Source organism: Bolinopsis microptera, chromosome 11, assembly GCF_026151205.1.
Source record: "Bolinopsis microptera isolate Bmic1 chromosome 11, MBARI_Bmic_1.0, whole genome shotgun sequence".
Classification (NCBI taxonomy): domain Eukaryota; kingdom Metazoa; phylum Ctenophora; class Tentaculata; order Lobata; family Bolinopsidae; genus Bolinopsis; species Bolinopsis microptera.
The window spans coordinates 10472745-10492535 of record NC_087082.1 but is presented as its reverse complement, the minus strand read 5'-3'; positions in this window follow the sequence as shown (position 1 = coordinate 10492535).

The window sequence follows — 19791 nt, the reverse complement described above, 5'->3', positions numbered from 1 at the left end:
CAGTACAGTCAGTTCCTTTACAACGTACATACGCTTGAGCACAAACCCCTCGAGTCCAATATAGACATTCATACTAAAAACCTAGGTTAATAAAAATATGTTAAATCACTCACTTTTCTAGCATTTTCAATGTTTCATATAACTTAGATTTATTCTTTGAAGGTATTGGTAAAGGTTTCGGGTCTTCTTTACGATTAAAGAAATTAGCCATCGAAATTACAATAAGTTTTTCCATTTTAAACAAATCAAACCACTCAGCTGCTTATATACTCAACAAAGATCAAATTCGTCACAAAAGAATGGTATATATTCCAGAAATACACTTTTAATGTTCGATGAAAAACCGAATAACATTTCCCTTGTCACTTTATCCATAGCAAATGAAAGTAGTTGTTCAGGGTCTGTTGGTTTATAATCGTAAACAACGTCCAACATGAATCGTCTGATAACTCTATAGCATATGAGTCGTGGACAGTTGTGTCTTCGGGTGTACCGTATATTACAGAACCGACACTTCATCTTTCCAGTTTAAGATTTCAGAGGTCAGTTCAATAAACAGAAAAGCTAGAAATGCAATGCTGTTTGTATCACTGATTATTTTATACTTACAAACAAGCAGCTGGAATAGGGTGAACAGGGAGACTAGTTTTCCGACATCACTCAAATTTTCTGTTTCCTTTATCGTTGTCCAGTTGGACTTCACATAAGCTTCAAGGTTTTCAATAGGGAAGTTCATATCTATATCGTAGGATAAATCTTCGACCGTACTCCTCATCACTAACATCCATAATTTCAAACACTCCTTCCAACCTCTCTGAACCATTAGTTTCACACTTGATACATCTCTCATTTTCCATTGGTTTAAAACATTTGTCACATGTTTCGAAATCAGTTGGTTCTATATCAATAATGTTGATGTAAGTCCTCGTTTTCCTCTGTATATTCTTGATTTCAAATCTGACAGGCGAACCACACTCGATGTCCACCATCTTTTTGATGAGCAGTTTGTCGAATACCTTTCCTTTAACAAGTTGGACATTTCCACCAACTTCATTATAGATTTGGACTGAGACATAAAACCAAAAGGTTGAGTCAACAGTTAACTTGTTTACCAGATATCCAAACATGATTGTCAGGGTTGAGGAGGCTCATTCTTTATATAGATTACAATCCGTGACGTCATTACAGTTCTAGGTCTTGTAAAGGTTCATCAACTTCATTATAGATTTGGACTGAGACATAAAACCAAAAGGTTGAGTCAACAGTTAACTTGTTTACCAGATATCCAAACATGATTGTCAGGGTTGAGGAGGCTCATTCTTTATATAGATTACAATCCGTGACGTCATTACAGTTCTAGGTCTTGTAAAGGTTCATCATCTTCAAGATACCCACCTACAATTATTCATGAATTAAATGTTAACTTAGGTTGAACCAGCGTAGAGCTTATATCAAAATAAGTAAATTACCATAGTAAATTGCCTGTGGTGAACTCCAGTTTAAGAATTGTATCAACATCTCAGTAGATGATTCATCGTAATCCATTTCATGCTTTTCCATAATCTCTGCCATATTATCCAGTAGTACGGCTTTAGCATGGTTGTAATACTTGAAAAACTGTCCCAAAAGTGAAACCTGAATACAAAATATTTAACTATCATTCTTGGTCAATTCAATTGAAACTCTAGACACGATTTACCTGTCTACACATGTGTAGTAGTTTACTCTTCTTTCTGTCCCTACAACCCATACAGTCCTTCTCTGATAACCGTACTATTATTTCGGTAAGCACATACACCACATGGAAATTTTCTTTTGATCCATAACCTATATAAAGAGTTATGGTTGTATTAAAATTACTTCTCAACCAAATGGTAAGTTTTCCGTACATTTAAGTTTTGGAACTTTTTTTCTTTCCCCTTGACAATTAAATAGTAATAAACAAAATTAAATCTTATACGTTCTTACCCGGATCACTCATATTAGATCGGATCGAGAACTGGATAGTGGAATATACCAGGGAACGAAAGTTTGTCTGCCATTTCACCGCACATTATGAAGGCGGGGGACGATACATATTTCCCACAGTATTTCACAGCCCGACATGGCCTACTCAGATGAGAGCAATGCTCACCCAAGCGGTGAACAGTCAGCTTATCAAGCTCTTCCTAATCATCGACAGGTTGGTCTCCATATGTAGACTTTGTGGTAATGAAACTACTTCTGAAAAATGTTGTACGGAGAAGTGCCTGTTTTGTGCTAACAATGTCAACAATGGTCAGGACCATACCAAGTGTACGGTACTGACCTATGAGTGTACATCCTGTCGGGAATGTTTCACCTCATCAGGTAGAAGAAGGGCTCATAAATGTGGTGAGGTTCGACTTGAGGCATCCGCTGTAGATGGTTACTTTAGGGTCTACAATTTGGTCATTATATCACTCCCTTCACCAGATTTCTTCAATATCCTCATAAACTCGAAAGTAGGATCGTGGTCTTGTTGGGAGAGTTATTAAATGAATTTGGTGCTTTGAAGTTTTATATGAGCATTGAGATGGAGTTCATAGAGGCAATAGGTGATAAAAAACTGGTTCAACATTTCACAACAAGAGCCAACGAGCTACTAGCGAGCAGTATCATTGATAAGGTTGTGATGGAACATTTGCTTAAGCTTATCCAACGAGTTGATGATTTCATTTCTCTAGGGGGTGGTTGGATTGTTTCTAGCTTGAATACTGTTAAACTAAATGTAACACCCTTCAATCTGCATAGAGCTGGTAGTTATATCGAGACACCACACGAATTGGCATCTAAAAAGAGGTGTATTTTGAACATTGTGAACAGATCTGACCATTTATGCTTTCTATGGTCTATCATTGCTGATGATCATCATCTCGAAACCAATACCCCTTCAAGACAAGGGTATTACAGAAGGTTCATGAATGAGCATGATGTTACCGGAATCAAATTCCCAATGAGCTTAGATGATATTTCAAGCTTTGAAGATCTTAATGGTAGAGGGGTTAACGTATTAGGGTGGAAAAAGAAATACGGGTTCTACACAGAAAGAAGATCCCCAAAGGATAAGTTCACAAAGGTGACAAACTTGCTTCGTATAACGGATGATAACCTGAATTTCCACTACATCCTCATAACAAATCTACCCCGGCTTCTCTGTGTAGCTAAAAATAGTCACATGCATTTTGTCTGTCTAGGATGTCATACACTGAAGGCTTCACAGGCATCATTAGACGAACACAAAAAATCTTGTGATAAAAAAGGTTTACAGACTGTATACTTTCCTAAGGAGAAGTATTTGGAATTCACAGCTTTTCGGAAAACGGTTTCTGTGCCTGTATGGATCGTCTTAGACTTGGAATCAACCTTAGTTCCAGAAGAAAGATCGATGGGTAAGAAGACAACGGTTATTTCTAAACATGTAGCCTGTTCATATGCCTTAAAAGTGTGTTCTGATGAGTATACGGAATGGGATCTTCCCGTTGAGTATTATGATGGACCTCACTGTGCAGAATACCTTGTCAGGCGTCTTGAGAAACTTTATGACTGTCTTAAACCCATAATCTTTTCAAATGAACCTATGACACCCCTCACGCCTTTTGAGGAGATGGATCATGAAACAGCTATCAATTGTCACATCTGTCTCAAACCATTCCTACCTAGCGATACTAGAGTTAGAGACCATCAGCATTACCCCTTAAAGTCTGGGCAGACCAGTAACTATATCGGGCCAGCACATTCCACGTGTAACCAACAAAGAAAGACTGAGAAACATCTTACAGTGATTGCACATAATCTTTCATCCTACGACTTGCACCTGTTCATTAAAGAGATTTGTCAAGAAAATAGGGATATTCTTAATAGGGTCAAGTTGCTACCTAAAAACCTTGAGAAGTATATTTCTATCAAGACACCACGCCTGAAATTCATAGACAGTTGCAGACATCTCAACGGCAGCTTGGACAATCTAGTCAAAGATCTTGATGGACCTTTAGCATTTAGAAACGTTCGTGAGTATGTCTACACCATCTTACAAGGTAATGATGCTGATGTGGAGCTGCTTTCGAGAAAAGGTATCTTTTGTTATGATTATTTAGACTCACAAGACCGTCTTACCGATCCTATTCCGGGTAGAGCTGAGTTTCACAATGATCTAACAGATACCAGGGTGACCGATGATGAATGGGAACATCTACAGAAAGTTATCCGTAGGTTTAACTTGGTGATGGTTGGTGATTTGTTGAAGCTGTATAATATTCTAGATGTCCTCTTGACGGCTGATGTATGGTCTGGATATAGAAAATGGTGTCTCGAGAATATGGGGCTCGAACCGGCTCATTATGTGAGTGGACCATCCTTTTCCTGGGATGCAGCCCTCAAAATGACTAGACCGAGGTTAGAATATGTCAAAGATATTGATTTGTACTTAATGATTGAAAGTGGAATACGTGGAGGTATAAGTAATGTGATGAAATGTTATGCTACAGCTAATAATCCATATATCCCTGGTTATGATTCTTCACAACCTGAGACGTATATCCAGTTCTTCGATGCTGTGAATCTTTACGGGTTTGGTAAGATGGGTAAGTTACCGTATGATGGTTTTAAATGGGAGGACCTAAGCGAGAACTCTCTGCAAGAAATGTTGAATAAAGATGCTGACGGTGATAGGGGGTACATTCTTGAAATAGATGCTACAATACCTGACGAATTTCATGATGAACTTAACCAATACCCAATATTCCCTGAGAGAATGGAAATTACTGAAAAGGATATATCCCCATACTCAGCAAATATTCGAGAGAAGAGAGGAATGTCTAGCCAGTTCAAGTCGGTAAAGTTGGCACCTAATCTTCATGACAAGGAATCCTACGTGCTTGATCTTGCTAACCTTCAATACTTCGTCAACAAGGGTGGTAGGGTAACAAAGATTAGGAGGGTTATATCTTTTAACCAACGAGCATGGCTGAGAAAATGGGCAAGTTACCATACTTAGCAACGGCGAACTGCAACATCAAAGAATAAGAAGTACTTCCATAAAAACGCTATTAACTTCATATTCGGTAAAAGCATGGAATCGGTGAGGAAGTATCGGAATGTTACCTTGATTGGGCAAGTTGATCAACATTTTCGGCAAGTTAGTAAGGAGGGGTTTACACAGTTCAACATCATTAGCGATGATTTGGTAGCTGTGGAGATAGCGAAACATACTATACCGTTATGCTCAATAAACCGATCTACACAGGATTCAGAATTTTGGAATCTTCAAAGTTGCATGTTTTTAAATTCTTCTATGAAGTGCTCAAAAGAAAATTCCCTGATGTGGAGTTGCTACTCACTGATACTGACAGTGTTTTGGTTAAATTTCAAAGCAGTAACTTTGTGCGTGATATGAAGGATATCAGCAGCCACTTTGACTTCAGTAAAAACCCTCCAGACCACCCTCTCTACAGTAAGGTGAATGAGGGTGTGCCGGGTAAGTTTAAGGATGAAACCTTGGGTAAGCAAATAACAAGCAGTGTTGCATTGAGGACTAAGCTTTATAGCTTACTAATGGTAGATGATGACTTCAGTGAAAGTCGTAAGGCAGCAGGTTCTGGTTTCAAGAAACATGTGTTGGACCGTGTTCTCACTCATGAGCGTTATTTGGCTTGTCTGAATGGTCAAGAGAACGGTGTTGTGAGACAGAGGACCTTTAAGTCCAGGGGTCATCAGATCTACACCATTGAAACCGAGCGTAATGCTGGTAGTTGCTACGATGATAAGCGGTACTTTTACGAGGATAAGTCGAGGAATTCACTTGCACATGGACACTACTCTCTACGGTAATTATTTGGTATTTCTAACAAAACTATGTACCACCTCATTCTCATTGCTTCATAATACCAGTTTTATTATTAATAATTTTAATAATCTCTGATAATTTCAGCAGTGAAGAGGTGGAGAACTAATGCCAAGATTTACACCGCAAATAATCGCAACAACAATCACCACAGTCCGGGAACTCCCCTCAGGCAGACCCCTCCCTGGGCTGATCCTAGGGTGAACAGAGGTCGACTGTGCACACACTCTGAGCTACGGTGGAGCTGAACACCGATGCAGTGTTGCCCCCCCTCCCTGGACTGATCCGAGGGTGAACAGAGGTCGACAGGTACCACACTGAGCTGCGGTGGAGCTGAAAACCGATGCAGTGTTGCTGGAACGTGCTCCCCGACACGCCAGTGCGACGAATCTGGTCCGAGAACTCCCCCAGACAGACCCCTCCCTATTATTTGCGTTGTATACAGCTTCTGTATATTTTAAAGCATTATTATAAATTTCTGTTTTATTTTTTTAAATAACCAAATAAAACATCATTAGGTGACTAAACATCATAAACATTAAACATATAATTAAATAATATGTTGACAGAAAATTGGTCGGTATAACAAATAGTGTTCACTGTACTTAAACATTCGATGTATTAGATCAAACTACTGATTGTAATGAAATTCTACCGTCAATGTATCAAACGTTACCCTTCTACATTTGGTGTTGGTGACAGCTGAATATTCTTTATTATATGAAATATTGATGGCATTCAGCTCTTGCTCCCTTTTTACTGTAGCTAAAAACTGGTCAGCATGAGGTGCCAGGAAAATTTCAAACTCTTCCGCCCAATTATCCATTGGTGGTACTTTTTACAATTTAAAGTGTGTCCAGCTTTAGTTGGGATCACTCCGAGATTCTGAAAATATCTGTTTGTAATTGTGTAATGTTCATTGGTACATTATGACACCCTTAAAAAAGTGGGAGTTTTAAGACCGATCAAGAGTATAACATGTGTTTACCTTTATTCTCTGTAGAGTTCACGGGTTATAGCTATACAGGCTGTGATAATACTCTGCACACTGATGGAGAAAAATTGTATATTAACAATTTAAATGGTGTAATCGGGTAACTGGCAAAAGTCCCGCACACATTGGGACGTCCGCGGAGTTTCTCGATGTAATCCGATTTATATAACCCTAAATAACACTAATTACTCGGGTACACTTTTTCACCAGTGGGGCATTTCTCGGAATCACGCCCTTTTTGACCGCACCCATATCGCGACCACCACTATAAATTATCTCGGCTTCTGATTGAGATACAGACCTCAATTATGAACCAAAATGTGCCTAAGATGCATGTTTATTTTAGTGCTATGAAGATACTTAAGGCCCAAGAGACTTAGTTTTTGAGAAATCGCCAAAAATCCGATTTTACTATATCAGCAGTCTCGTGAGTAACAATTATTACACTTATTTCAAGATATCTCAGCTTCTGATTGGAGCTAAGCGCTCATCTTGGGCATGATAATGGTCAAAATCATCATATTGAGTGGGGTAGAGCATGGTTTTAAAGTCTTCAGACTTCAGGTTGTTGAGTTATTAGGTCAGATCTCATTTTTACCCTCTCGCGAGTAGCGATTGATGCACTTATTTCAAGATATCTCAGCTTCTGATTGGAGCTAAGCGCTCATCTTGGGCATTAAAACGGTCAGAATCATCACATTGAGTGGGGTAGAGCATGGTTTTAAAGTCTTCAGACTTCAGGTTGTTGAGTTATTAGGTCAGATCTCATTTTTATGCTCTCGCGAGTAGCGATTGATGCACTTATTTCAAGATATCTCAGCTTCTAATTAGAGTTAAACGCTAATCTTGGGTATTGAAATGGTCAGAATCATTACAATGAGTGGGGTAGAGCATGATTTTAAAGTCTTCAGACTTCAGGTTGTTGAGTTATTAGGTCAGATCCCATTTTTACGCTCTCGCGAGTAGCGAGTACGCTCTCGCGAACGGCTTAGTGGCTCAGTTGGTAAATCGGCCTGGCACTTCTCGAGGTACCAGGTTCGATTCCCGACTCTGTCACTAGCCGTTATTATCAATGAAATGAAATGAGGTATTTATATCCCGGCAGACTGTGAGTGATGTGAGCAAATGTGTAAATGTGAACAAAAGTATAACTCATTATAAGGCAAAGACAAAATTAAAACATCCTTTATTGTAAACCACACTAAACTAAGTAGAAGCAGAAACCATACAATACATGTAGGTATAATAAGGGTTAGTAACGTACAGTGACATAATCAACCAAAAAGTTACCAGTGTGTCTGAACAAAAAAGGATTACACAAAAACGTCAAAAGAAATTCCAAAGGAGACAGAAGGCAACATGTAAAAATCTTTTGCTTGCAAAATTAACCATTTTAAAGAAATAGTAACGTAGCACTCAGTTGTCAGGTGATTAATGCTGTGAATCTTGTCAGTGCAATGGATAGATCACAATTCATTAGCTGCAAATATAAAGAAAGATTTATCCTCACATAGAGCTAAGTATTAAAGGACACAATCTCAAGCGACTGCAAGGTTCAAACAGGCAGTTGCAGTGAAGTGTTGTACAGTTGGTATCATGTAACACGTTATACATGATCATGTAGTGTGTGGATATTATATATATACGTAGATGTAACAATCCGCCACACATAGCACTGTAATACTGCAATATTTTGAACAAAAAAATCATTAGAAAAGTGTTGTTTGGCACTTGATAAGTGGCTGGTGGTAACTACTAGTCATGTAGGTAGAGCATTAGAGCAATATGGCATTAATCTAGGTGTTGAGGGTTCAAACTCCACTTGACATCAGCTTTCCAAGTTGACAACCACTGATGTATCATACGAAAATAGTCAAGTTGCAAAAAATAATCAAGTAAGTGAGTTGGGGATCATCATCCAGAGCTGAATAACGTCCAGAGATTGTAGTACCTCAGGAAATAATAATAATAATAATTCTATACTGTTACATAATTTAAAAATTATGGCCCCTTATTGTGGGCAGAGTATGTGTCTTTATTTAAGTGTCCTGATTTAAAATCATCTGAGTGACTGCATTGAAATAATTTAAGGAGAGTACCATAAAAACGTTAAAACAAAAGGAGTAACAACTAGAACATACTTATATTAATATCAACATTAGAACAAAATACAGTCACCTAATTCTCTTCTCCTACGGTTGAGTATAGAGGAACCATCTTGGGCCTTTGCCTCCTCTAGCTGTAAGATGAGTCCTTGCATAAATGGGTCACTTGTAAGTGCTTTTATTATGAATTTTATAGTGATCATCTTGTAGGATATCTCAAGGGGTGGAATTCCAAGCGCGACAGATGTCAAATCTTTGGGAGGATGGTGAGTGGATCCACTTATTTTCAAGAGGACCCTGGCATAAAAGTCTTTGAAAGTGTCTAGGTTATCTTTTAGCCATATTGGAGCAGCATATAGAAGTTTTGTGAGTACTACTGTTTTGAAGAGCATTTTGAGTGAGCTTGCATTCAGGCCTCTGTGGCGGGTGGAGTTTTGAGTGATCCTGTACCAGGCAAACCAGCATTGTTTCAATTTAAATTTTGCGTGACTCTTGAACGTAAGTTTGTCGTCTATCCTCAGTCCAAGAACAGTTGATTGACATGTATATGTTAGGAAAGGAATGTATATGTTAGGAAAGGAATGACAATAGGAAAGGAATGACAATTTATTGATGGGGCGGACTCTTCCAGTCTGCCGTCGAATGAAAATACCCAATTTTACTATACCAATCTAAAGAAAGACCAACACCAAGCCCCAAGGATAATAAATTAAGCCCGTCTAGATATTGCAACTGTTCGACTGTGTGAATCCTTTGAAAAAAAATTCTTTGACATCAGGGTCACTCATCCTAACTGCAACTCAAATGTGTTTAAGCCACTAAATAAAATTACAGTAAGCATGAAAAGGAGACAAAATATTTATATGAAGAGAGATTACTTCAGTCAGAGAAACGATCCTTTCATCCCGCTAGTCTTCACAACATTTGGAGTTATGGGACCGCTCTGTACTGTGTGTTGCTGATCGTATTTCTGAGCTGATGATCACTAAAAAGAAGCGTCAGGTCATACATCACGATCTACAACGTACACTCACTTAGACAGCTGAGAGGAATCAAAGGAAAATCAACAGTTCTGCATATCGATTGCAAAATGTATCGTTACTTGAGAACCCAGGCTGATTGCTGATTGCTGATGGAGTTCAAAAATGCAACTTGCGGTGAAATAACTTTTCTGCATAAAATCAAATCAAAAAATCAAATCAAATCAAAATATAATGACACAAACATCATCACACATCATCAAAAATATATCTACTAAAGTTTTAGAAATATCTTAAATCTATTGGCCTAAACAACCAAGATAAAATGAATCTAATTTACATACTTTCCACTACTATATAAGTTAATAAAGCGTTTCTTAGCAACATGAGGATGACACACAAGATATTCATTGTGCTTCTCTTTATTAGTAGCACAATTTCATCCCTCAATCTTTCCTAATTCTTCGTCCGAAACATACTAAAAATGAATATCATTTACGGATCCGTTTAAAATAGTCTCTTTTTTGAAAGCCTCTAATCTTATTTTAAAACTTAACACAGTCCCACAATTCTTGACATCCGAGGGGAGTTTGTTCCAATATGGTCTCACCCTCTCCGGAAGAAAAGAACTGTGGACTTTCTTCATTTTACTGCTACTTTTACTGCATCTACTGTTTGATACCACATTAAGACCAGATCTGCTCATACTGAACAAACCAGCTCCGTAATTGGCCAAACCACTTATCATTTTAAAAGATTCAATGAGGTCCCCACGTATTCGCCGCTCAAAAAGCTTACAAATAGTATAGCGTTTTGCACAGGAATTAGCGTTTTTTAATTTCTTGAAGCAGCGCGCGCTACTTTAATAAAAGTAAGACGAGTATCATTGATCATCCGTTAAAATATAACAAAAAGTAAAATCCTTTTTTAAGGAATTTTTATAACCTTCCAAGACGCGCGCCGATTTGTGTTCGTCGACGGTCTTGTATTTGAAATAAATATTTTACGAGTATCACCCGTTAAGGAATTATGATCAAAACGGGCTCTAATCAGAGCCCTTGCGCTTGTGGTGGCGTTTACTGGGCCGCGCTCAGCCTGTCATTCCGCCAAATCTTTATTCGTAATGTTTATGAACATAATAGCCTGGGATCCCCAGGTAATACAAATCAAAATCAACGTTTACAAAAGTTACTTAAGCGCGCATATAAGTTTGAACTGATTGCAATTGGATAGCCGGTTTGCTTTCTAATATAAAATAAAACTTTAGACTCTTCCAAATTTATTGCCACAGCAAGAGCAATCCATTTTGTAGCGCGATGCGTTACTGTGCCGCGTTGCGCACTCAATGAGGCTTCTCGCAGCCTCATCGCTAGATCGGCGAGATGCGCTATTGTACCGCGCCGATGGCCGAGCTGCGATGAATTTTGTATCACGTTGCGACCCCCACGGTCGTTTCACTATGTGTGACCGATACATGGGGAGCCGCGCACTCGTGCGCGGCGGGTTAAACAACGTATGAAAAAATAAATTGACATCGTCAACTAACAATCCATTCAATTTCTTTGTGAACGAACAATATACAGCTTACTATTAAAGCCTAGATTTTCAGTCAAATACTGTACTGGCCAGTGCATAATGCTATAATCCCTTAAAATGAAATTGAGCTCTACAAATTCGATTTAATTTTTAAGTATAATATAATATTTTTTAAATTATTTCAACACATTGATAAATAATTGGAATTGTTTTTAACTTAAATTATTTCAGAATTATAATTATTGTGTACTTATGACTTAATGAAGTAATTATTACTTTTGTATCCTTGTATTGTGTATACAGCAATGGATGGCTTAACATTTTATTGAATCAACAACAAAATCCAGCAGCCAACAAAATTTAATGTCCGCCAGTCTTTTTAAACCCTTTATCGATTTTTATTTACTGGGCCGCGCTCAGCCTTTCATTCCGCCAAATCTTTATTATATGTTAATGAACATAATAGCCTGGGGTCCTCAGGTAAATTTTATAAGATCTCAAATGGTATGTAGTTGGTTTTTAGAATTTAGATACACATGCTACAAAACTATGTGTCATCATGTGATTTGCTTATACTGCTAATGGAATATGTCAATTATAACATTTCCATTACAGCAACTACAAAAACAAACTTAGTGACACAAGCACAGAAAAACCTTCATTTATCGCGGAGTTTGGGGAATAGGAAACAAAATGTTTATCGGGGTCATATTTATTTACATTATGCATGGTAAGCCCTATTTGGGAAATGGAATGGCTGTGGTAAATCGGGGTTTGAAGTAAATCGGCCGGTGGTAAATCGGGGTTAAACTGTATTTAAAGGATCAGACCCACAACATGTAACAGGCCTGCCCCATAACTCAATAACGTCACATCCATCTAGTTGTACCTGCGAATAAATTCATAACTCAATCCACAATCCACATACAATAACTATCGATATATTTTAATTAGGCTCAAACAGCCTTGGATTAAATTATATAGTTTTATTTACCTATTGTGATTGATGGCAGGAGCTCACTTATATCGTAATAATAATAATAATAATAATTACAACATTTATAAACCGCCTTATAGCTAAATCATATAACTCGATATAATTTAATCCTGGAGATAAACTCCAGTGCTTTCTAAAGCGGCTCTTACATTAACTGAGCTTAGTTTAATTGAAAATTAGACATGACAAGTTCATTTTACCTATGTAAATGCAAAATCAATCAAATGCTAGAGAAAAGAAGTATGTTTTAAGTTTGGTCTTGAAAGATGTAACTGACTCAGCTGATCTTATGTCGTATGGCAAGGAATTAAATACTTTAACTGCACAGTGACTAAAAGCTTTCTCTGTGTTTACATAGTTAGGAGAGGGCGGAAAACTAAGGTAAAAATCAGTGGCGTAACGTAAGGCCCCGCAGACCCCGCTATGCGGGGGGGCGCCGTGAGAGGGGGGCGCCAAAATTCTGCCGCCCCCCTCATAATTTGGCGCCCCCTAGAAATATGGCGCCCCTGGTAATAAAATACTTGGTATATAAGGTGCAAACGTTGTTAAATATCGTGCTACTGTTCTAAGATTTGTAAAATTCTAAAATTAAATATAGTGCAAAGCAAGCAGCCAGCGCGCGCAAAAAACACGTGGTAAGTGATAACGATATTGCAATTGTTATACAAACGTGGTACACAAAATTCGCGCGTGAGAATGTTTTGATTTTCTGGCAATTTTATATATCAATGTTTACTTTTAACTTAGATCCCAATTTAATCGGCAGTCACCTATTGTAGTATTATGATACTTCACAAATAAAACACCAACATCTAACAGGTAGCAATAACGAATAAAAATATGGAAATAAAAAACAAATTACATTTTTCGATAATACATAATATTTACATTACCGTACAGTTCATATTCCAAGCAACTCTCTTAGGTTTGGAAAAAGCATCAAATTTGGCCAGCTCTTTCTTGTCAAGTTGTCTTGCTGTTAAGTTCTCGATTGAGATGATGGCTAAACTGTAAACTGCTTAATCTATCGTAAATCGTTTAGTTACCCATTGTGCTTCGGAGTTTTTAAATAGCTTCAGTTTGCTAAAGGATTTTTCAGTACTGGCTTTTTTTTTATGAAAATCTTTTCAAAATTTACAGAACAGCAATAAATCGATCAGAAAATAAAACTGGTAAAAACATGCTTCCGTCTGTAAATAATGACGGGACACCAAAACACGATGAATGCATGACAAGTCACGCTCGCAAAAGATGGGCCCTTCAAGCAAGAATGAAATGTGATCTGTGATACTCAATATAACAAAATTAAAAGCAAATCATGAATTGTAAGCTGTGGTCAAAATATATAATAAATCGAGAGGCACACTCGTAAATGCACAGACAAAACATTTCACACGATACAAAATCTTCAAGTTCATTTATCAGCCTTCACTATTTCACCCTTCCGTATGAAATAGCTTCCAGACGGGTCGTCTGATCGCTTCTTCTTTAGTTCGGTAACGAGTTTCTGACGGCTGATACGTTCTTCGGGAGTTCTATTTGGTGAAATATAGACTGTCTTAAGGGGGCATACACCAAAACAGTGGTTTGTGCCGTCCAGACCAAATGACCTCATAGGCAGTTCAGTGACCTTCTAGCGCACCGTTTCCACACCAAAAAAAATCATTTTGAGAATTCCCATTTTTGTAATCGACCATTTCCTGGTTAAGAGTGCAATTTTCGGAAAAAATTATTTTGTGGTTGAGACGCTATAAGTTAATCATTTCTTGCGGTATCGGGTTGAAATTTTGCTCGCCGTTTATTCACATCTATTTCAATGTGTGTGTAAAATCTTGATATCGTATCTAAAAAGGCTGGTGTGTTATGAATTTTTAAAGTCAAAAAGCTAAAATTGTCCTTTTCAGGCTTATTTTAACAATACGTCAGTCAGGGAAGATCGGATTGATTTGATGCTTGACATCAAATTGTTCTCTGAATTCTGGCGCAGTTTTTGATGCCCTCAAAAATGTTTTTACTCATTCCCCTTCAGATCTATTGGACCTCAAAGCCAAACAACCTATTTAGGCACATTTTTCGTTTTTAATATATACCGATTTTTCTAAAATTTTGATAGGAATGTGCTAGTGACTTTTTGAAGGGTGCAAAATAACCGCAACTAGCACATTTATATATGAGTTATGAACAACAAAACACCCTAAAATGCTTCCCTTTGAAGTTATGGGAGAAAATGTGATTTTTCATCTGCAAAGACAAAAAATCACATTTTCTCCCATAACTTCAAAGGGAAGCATTTTAGGGTGTTTTGTTGTTCATAACTCATATATAAATTTGCTAGTTGCGGTTATTTTGCACCCTTCAAAAAGTCACTAGCACATTCCTATCAAAATTTTAGAAAAATCGGTATATATTAAAAACGAAAAATGTGCCTAAATAGGTTGTTTGGCTTTGAGGTCCAATAGATCTGAAGGGGAATGAGTAAAAACATTTTTGAGGGCATCAAAAACTGCGCCAGAATTCAGAGAACAATTTGATGTCAAGCATCAAATCAATCCGATCTTCCCTGACTGACTTATTGTTAAAATAAGCCTGAAAAGGACAATTTTAGCTTTTTGACTTTAAAAATTCATAACACACCAGCCTTTTTAGATACGATATCAAGATTTTACACACACATTGAAATAGATGTGAATAAACGGCGAGCAAAATTTCAACCCGATACCGCAAGAAATGATTAACTTATAGCGTCTCAACCACAAAATAATTTTTTCCGAAAATTGCACTCTTAACCAGGAAATGGTCGATTACAAAAATGGGAATTCTCAAAATGATTTTTTTTGGTGTGGAAACGGTGCGCTAGAAGGTCACTGAAGTGCCTATGAGGTCATTAGGTCTGGACAGATTTGGGGTTTGCCCCCTTAAGACCTACTGTAACCGAGATAGTGAGATAAAGTGCCAGTGCTGTTACTACCTCTGAGTACAGTGTTGCCAGTTGCTGGGTCGCTGGGGCCTGTACAGTTATTCAGATTGGCACCAAAATCAACTTGAAGGCTGACAAGCTACGTAGCGAAAGATTTAATTCTTCAGTCAGGTCGTGCTTGTGGAGCTGGCTCAGTTGTTTTGCAGCTTTCGTCAGCGTACAATTGACTCCACATTTTGCTTAGTATGTACTATGTACATGACATCTTCCAACCGTAACGAAACCTGATTTGGGAAATTTGATGTTAATTTACAAATAAATTTGTAAACCACTTCCTTCTACAAATTTCACCACATGGCATAATACCTAACATAACTCCACAGATGCCACAATATTAAAGCTATTTACATGATTCAAAATAAACCTTAATACTTACTTCAATGTTTTCCGTCACATCCCAACTCTGCATATACATTGAGCAACCACACTCCACACATATCGGCATTCGGCATGTAGTTCATATAAACACATGCTATATCCGGGAATTTCATTAATGTAAAGGTTTGTTCATTAATACATTTTTTTAAACGTACGGAAACAATTCCTACAAAAATAGGTCACTCTTTGTAGTTACTAGTTGTGACACCATACAACAGCCATTTCAAATCATTACTACTTCTGGCAGCAAAACAAAGTCGGCTACAACTGCAAGTTCTAACAAATAACAATAATCATTTGAACAACTACCAATAAATAGAAAAGTATACATTTAAATGTTTAACATCATCATCTGGTAACAACCATACTACCATAAAAACTCGCTAACAGCATTAGATAATGGACAATCAGTACAGTGAGTACAGCTCACACACGCACTTTTCAATTGTATAATATATAAGGTCACCATCACAAACACTGTGCAACGATATTGTACCTTACCTTCAATTAGTTAAACAGCAGTTTAATGATATTTATTACCAGTCCCGACCAAATTCATTACTCAGAACATCGAGAACCCTGATTCCATCAAGTCCCTGGGTAACAGTACAATAGAGCATGTGGAAGACCGAAGACTTCATCTATCTGGGATCCAGAATCAGAGATAGTGAGAGTGATATCAGGGTTGGGAAATCAAGAGCATGGGGAGCATGCCACACACGCAGAAAAAAAGGTATAAGCTTAGGAAGTCTATCAAGATCAGAGTGTTTACAGCACTTGTCGAGTGTGTGTTTTTGTACGGTTCCGAGACTTTGACGAAAAGGCTGGAGAAGATGGTTGATGGTTGTTATTCGCGAATGTTATGAATGGCCCTTAACATCAATCAATATCGAGACCATGTCAGCAACCACAGCCTGTACAGTGAACTTCTCAAAGTCAGCTCAAAGATCACCCAACGAAGGCCCAGACTTGCAGGTCATGCTCAATTCAGAACAACTATAGAATTTCCAAGACCCTATTATTCTCTGGCCATATATTACAGCACGATCGATTGTTAGATGGCTAAACAACCAACTTTAATCCATACAATTCTAAAACTCTGAGCTAGCACTTTAATCTACAAATACACTTTTTATATTACTCATTGTCGCCACAGGTTGATCATGGACACTAACAGCTTAATTTGAGATAAATGACTTATGAGTTTCTCTAAAGTTAACTGTAAAGTTGTGTAGTCCAGTCATTGATGGACATTTATGGAAATGAACCTGCAAATGTTTAAATACTCACGGTAACAGTCTCCCAGCTCCCTGCTTGTGTAATTAAGCAATGAAAACAATCCAAAATTATCACATATGACATAAGTTGTAATAGCAGAAACTTTCTAACCGTACATTCATCCGCCACTGTTCAAGAACCTATACCACTGTTTAAAATCATGACGTGAGCACTGTACATCCAATCAGCTATTCCTTTAGTTAGGATGATAGCCAAAACTATAAGGATTTTAGAGAACTAGGGTAATAGTCAGGGTGTTAGTCAGCTGTGTATGCCATGCAGGGAGACTGTACCGATTATTTTTCCCCAGTCCATGAAACTCTAACGAATTTAGAAAGTATCTAGATAAGTAGGAGTTTGTTCAATTCCGAGAGCGATTATATTTATATCATAGCGAAATTTCCAACTATAATCCGCATGTGTCAGCCAGTACAGGAGACAAGAAGTCTGGCTACTTTACGACCGTTCCTCTGGGACCATTAGTAGAAGTAGCTTCTATCAGAACAGTGCCGTGGGAACAGAATTCCCGCCAAAATACCCGGTCTACCAAATAGTAATATTGATTGGAGACTGGAGTGTACGGTGTGCGGTGTGTTTTGAATTAGACTTACGGCTTACCTAGTTGTTATCCTAATTGAATTATCATCGGTACATAACATAAATAAACTACTGGTAAGTTTAAATACCAAGTGCAAACGTGTTCAGTCAATCGACCCACTGAACAATGAGTTCTACAAAATTAACTTATCTCCACTGAATCAGTTCCTCGTAATAAAGACTGAGCTAAAAGTAGAAACTGCTAAAACAACTCAGTAGTAAAAATTGATTGTACACCTTCCAGACTCCCAATGCAGTTCTACATATTCGACCAGCTGTGAGGATATTCATAATAACATACATTCGCATAATGTTAAATGTTCGCGTAAACTTAGTACGGCATATTTGATATTTTACCCCATGGCCCATTGATGATTACAATTTACATGAACAACCGGTAACCTTAATATAATATACATTTTTGTAACATATACAGCAGCTTAAAACAGTTCTCCTCGTTACACTAACAATATATAATACACACAATTCACAAAATTGTTTCGTTGTTTATCACAAATTAACAGTAACATCACTAATCAGACGAATGACAAATTACTTAACGGCTGCGGGCTGTTTCGGATCTAATGTCTAATGTCAAACGACAATGAAAAGCGAACAAGATTCTGACATATCACATAGTGTAACCGACTTGTCATTAGTATAGCATGATTAGTGTCCAGTACATGATACATTTATTATTACCCTAACGCGTCGTCCCTCTGCATAGTCCAATCACAACCGTTAACATGTATCACGAGATAATATTTTATCCAACGCGAAAACAATCATGCGCAAATTACTGGCGATTTAATTACTAAATCGCGCGGCTTACATGTAAAATTATTTGCGCGCGGCTTCTTACTTTCCAAATTTAAATTTTATTGGCACACATTTATATTCCGTTTTAAAATTCAAAAATTGTGATGGCAACGGCCCTCGGACAAATCTAGCGAGCGAAGCGAGCGAAGCGAGCGCGCTCCAGAAAGGGGGGCGCTTTTTGAGTTGAGCGGGGGGGCGCCAAAAAGTAACGTTACGCCACTGGTAAAAATAATCATTATCAAGACGTACATTTTTAAAACTTTGCTGCCTAGGAGATATCAACTCTTTTAAGTAAGGAGGAGCTATATTATTTAAACACTTGTAGGCAAGTAGGGCAATCTTAAAATCTATTCTAAATCTAACTGGTAGAAAATGAACTTTCTTAAGTAGTGGAGTAGTGTGTGCCTTTCTTCCTCTCCCGAAAATAAATCTTACAGCAGAATTTTGCACCTTCTGTAAACGACTTAAATCATAAGAGCTCAGTCCAAAATATACGCTATTGCAATAATCAATTCTAGAGAGTACTAGAGCATGAACAAGCTGAATCTTAAGGTTAAAAGACAGTTTTGATGCAATAAACCACAAATTTCTGATCTGAATATTACATGCTTGAACCACTGACGTAATCTGATCACTCATTGAAAGATAACTGTCCAAATACAGCCCAAGACTCTTCACAGTTCCACTAACAACATGTGGCTCTTGATCCTTAACAATCTGTAGAGAGGCTGGAATATTTGTTGAGTCAAATTTAGAGGATATAACGATGACTTCAGTCTTAGAAGAATTCAGTTGAAGGAAATTGTTTGTCATCCATTTCTTGATATCAGACAAACAGTGTTCCATATTGTGCTCTAGCTGTGATGGGTCATCAGAATCAAGAGTGAAATACAGCTGGGTGTCATCAGCATACAAATGAATACAGCACCCATGCATACTTGCAATGTTCTCAAGATCTTTGGTGTACAATATGAATAGCAGGGGGCCAAGGATTGAACCTTGTGGCACACCTATCTCAAGAACAGTTGCTGAGGAAGACGAATCCTTGACTTTGACACAAAATGAACGGTTAGCCAAGTAGGACCTGATCCATGTAAGAGCAATGCCTGTAATGCCATAAGCAGATCTTAGCTTCTTGATTAATCTTGGGTGATTGACAGTATCAAAGGCAGCACTCAAATCTAGAAGTAAAAGAACAACTTTAGTTTTCTTGTCAATAGTTATCAAGATGTCGTTATGGATTCTGGTTGTTGCAGTTTCACAGCTATGA